This window comes from Triplophysa rosa, linkage group LG23, assembly GCF_024868665.1.
Source record: "Triplophysa rosa linkage group LG23, Trosa_1v2, whole genome shotgun sequence".
In the NCBI taxonomy this organism is placed as follows: Eukaryota; Metazoa; Chordata; class Actinopteri; order Cypriniformes; family Nemacheilidae; genus Triplophysa; species Triplophysa rosa.
Window position 1 is genome coordinate 727,336 of NC_079912.1, and position 3,871 is coordinate 731,206.

Sequence of the window (3,871 nt, forward strand, 5' to 3'; positions counted from 1 at the left end):
TCATTCTCGTCTGCCACTTTGTAGAGAGATTGCCCTTGAATGACATGTTTTAATCTAATGTCGTACATGGACCCACGTACATCTCAGATTGGTGTTGCCCATCAGAAACTAGAATAGGTTGGCATGACAATCCCGATCCTTTACTTCGGTTTTTATTGGCAATTACATTTAATATGTTACAAGATTTTACATCGTCTTGTTTGGCATCTTGGATGTTAAATTTGCAGCTGTTTTGGTCTTTTGTTTATTATTGTCAGTGTAAATCAGTTATTTTTATACTGATTTAAATGGAGTTTGTTTGATGCAGCTTTACACAATAAGAGTTTTATGCACCGCTCAAAACAGCCCCCAGGGGGCACCATGCGCCATTATTAATTTCCCACACAGTAAAATGAATCGTTTTTGTTATTCGTTGTAAATAACAGTAAACGCATAAACTTTAATGTGGTTTAATTAGAAAGAATTAGTGAGCTGTAACCTCTAGTAACTACTAAACATTTGATCAACATCTTAAAGTGCACTCAGGTCTTAAGACTTTTTCACCTATTTTGTGGAGATGCCAACTTAAAGGATAGTTCTCCCAAAAATGAAAATTCTGTCATCATTTACTCACCTCTCTGTCATTAAAACCTTATGACTTTTTTCTTCGTGGAACACAAAAGAAGATATACAGTGGAAGCAAATGGGGTCTCAAATTGTTTTGTCACCAACATTTTTTCAAAATATCTTCTTTTTTGTTATACAGAAGAAAACATGTAGTATATATTTGGAATGAATAAATGATGAAAGAATTCATTTTTGGGTAAACTATTCTTTTAAGTTTGCATTCCTTAAATACCACAATATGATACAGACTGCTTGGATAATAAAAAATAAAAGGTAAAGGGAATTTCCTGATTGGTTTAGGAAAGCACCTCCTTTCCTAAGTTTCACTATAACTACAGGCTGGAAAACACTAAGTTTTCAGATGACTGGGGACATCTCACTTTGTTTGGCCTGATCAAATAAAGTTAACTCCTTGACACCTGAACCTTCTTTGTCTGAGAGATTTTTTGAACTTCAAGATCGACTTTTACCACATCACTGGAAGGCCGGCTGGACAGGGCTTGACGCCGGCTGGAAGGCCGGCTGGACAGGGCTTGACGCCGGCTGGAAGGCCGGCTGGACAGGGCTTGACGCCGGCTGGAAGGCCGGCTGGACAGGGTTTGACGCCGGCTGGAAGGCCGGCTGGGACGCCGGCTGGGACGCCGGCTGGATGGCCGGCTGGATGGCCGGCTGGATGGCCGGCTGGGACGCCGGCTGGGACGCCGGCTGGATGGCCGGCTGGGACGCCGGCTGGGACGCCGGCTGGATGGCCGGACTGGATGCCGGCTGGATGGCCGGACTGGACGCCGGCTGGATCGCCGGACTGGACGCCGGCTGGATCACCGGACTGGACGCCGGCTGGATCACCGGACTGGACACAGGACTGGACACAGGCTGGGGTGGAGTCCGCGCTGCCCGCCGCTGCCTCTTTTTCTTCAGCCGCGCCACCCGCCTGGAGGTCGGCTGAAGAAAAGAGGCAAAAGGCACGGCTGGCTCTGGCTGGGACTCTTCGGATGTGGACTCCCAGGATGCTCGCCTCCCCCGCTTGCCACCGAGGCTGGCTGGTGGTGGAGAGGCTGCAGGAGGTGAGGAGGAGGACGGTGTGGAGTCCCCCAAGGTGAGAGTACCCACCACACGGTCCTCCGGGATGGATGCCAGACCGGGACGAGAGGAGATTGGACTATTGCTGGGAGAGGAGTCTTTGCCACACTCCTCTCGAAGCTGCAACCGTTCCACTAATTGTGGGAAAGGCTGGTAAACCAACTCCTCCCGCTCCAGAAAAGATGGTGGGTCGTCCATCCCGGCCATGAGGTAGGCACTCACCAGTACCTCGGGGATGGATGCCTTCCTGGCCTCGACCTCCTGAGCATAGTCCTGTAAGGACCGATGGCACTGGGCCGGGAACGGGCCACCTCCGGCGTGTGACTGGGAGGCTAATGCCTCCCACCATACCGGATTGCCGGTACACGGCCACCGGCTGGTTGGGAGCCTGTCCATGGGGCTACCTGCTGGGTTCAGTATTGGGCTCGTGGATTCTGTCACGACCAGGCGTGGTGGTGAAGAGAACCCAAGCGCAGGCAACGGCAGAGAAGGGGTTAACAGATATATTTATTAAACAAAACAGAAAACAGAACAAAAACACCCACAATGGGGAGAAAAACAGAACTAAGAAATATATATGTATAAAACAAAAGACTTCCCACGAGGGGGACAAAATGAAAACATGAACAATAAACTAAACTAAAGGACACGACCAGACATCTTAAATAGTACAAGGCACAAAACAGGACCACGGATGACAACACGAGCATGAACACAAACACCACGCAGTACACTCACATACATAGTACAATCCACGAGCACAAGACAAAGAAACAAGAGGGTATTTAAAGGGAAGACAAACGAGGGATAACGACACGGGGCAGGTGTGGGTAATCAAACACTTAGGGAAGGATAACGAGGAAACGAGATGGCGGGAACAGAGACGAGACACTGGAAAAACACATGAGAGGTAAAAACATAAACATCTCATGGCCTTCCCACATAAAACCCAAGGACTCTGCCCCGATCCCACCACACGACTAGAATTTCATAAACAAGACGGTGGGACCGTGACAGAGCCCCCCCCCCTTAATGAACACCTCCAGGTGTTCACCAAGGGGTGACTAACAAGACCTGACAGACTGGACCAAAGACAAAAACCAGACAAACATGGTGAACAAGACAAGGGGCAGACATGACAACAAGACTACAGGACTGGGGTGGCATAACAAGAACAACAAACATGGGAGGGGGGGTGGGGCAAAACAAGAGTTCATAGGGGGTAGTCCAAAAGGGTTGGGGGGAACAGTCCCAGTCCCCGGCTGCGCTCGAGGGCGCTGAGTCCTGGGGGACTTAGGAGGAGTCCCGGGGGGAACAGTCTTTGCCCTGGGAGTTTCCCAGGGACGGCTGGACAGGCTTGACGCCGGCTGGAAGGCCGGCTGGACAGGGCTTGACGCCGGCTGGAAGGCGGCTGGACAGGGCTTGACGCGGCTGGAAGGCCGGCTGGACAGGGCTTGACGCCGGCTGGAAAGGCCGGCTGGACAGGGCTTGACACCGGCTGGAAGGCCGGCTGGACAGGGCTTGACGCCGGCTGGAAGGCCGGCTGGACAGGGCTTGACGCTGGCTGGACGCCGGCTGGACAGCTGACGCCGGCTGGACAGGCCGTGGCGGACGGGCTTGACGCCGGCTGGATCACGACCGGACCGGCTGGACAGCTGGCTGGCTGGACGCTCGGCTACCGGACTGGACGCCGGCTGGACCACCGGACTGGAGCCGGCTGGACCACCGGACTGGACGCCGGCTGGACACCGGACTGGACCGGCTGGATCACGGACTGGACACAGGCTGGGGTGGAGTCCGCGCTGCCCGCCGCTGCCTCTTTTTCTTCAGCCGCGCCACCCGCCTGGAGGTCGGCTGAAGAAAAGAGGCAAAAGGCACGGCTGGCTCTGGCTGGGACTCTCGGATGTGGACTCCCAGGATGCTCGCCTCCCCCCTTGCCACCGAGGCTGGCTGGTGGTGGAGAGGCTGCAGGAGGTGAGGAGGAGGACGGTGTGGAGTCCCCCAAGGTGAGAGTACCCACCACACGGTCCTCCGGGATGGATGCCAGACCGGGACGAGAGGAGATTGGATTATTGCTGGGAGAGGAGTCTTTGCCACACTCCTCTCGAAGCTGCAACCGTTCCACTAATTGTGGGAACGGCTGGTAAACCAACTCCTCCCCTCCAGAAAAGATGGTGGGTCGTCC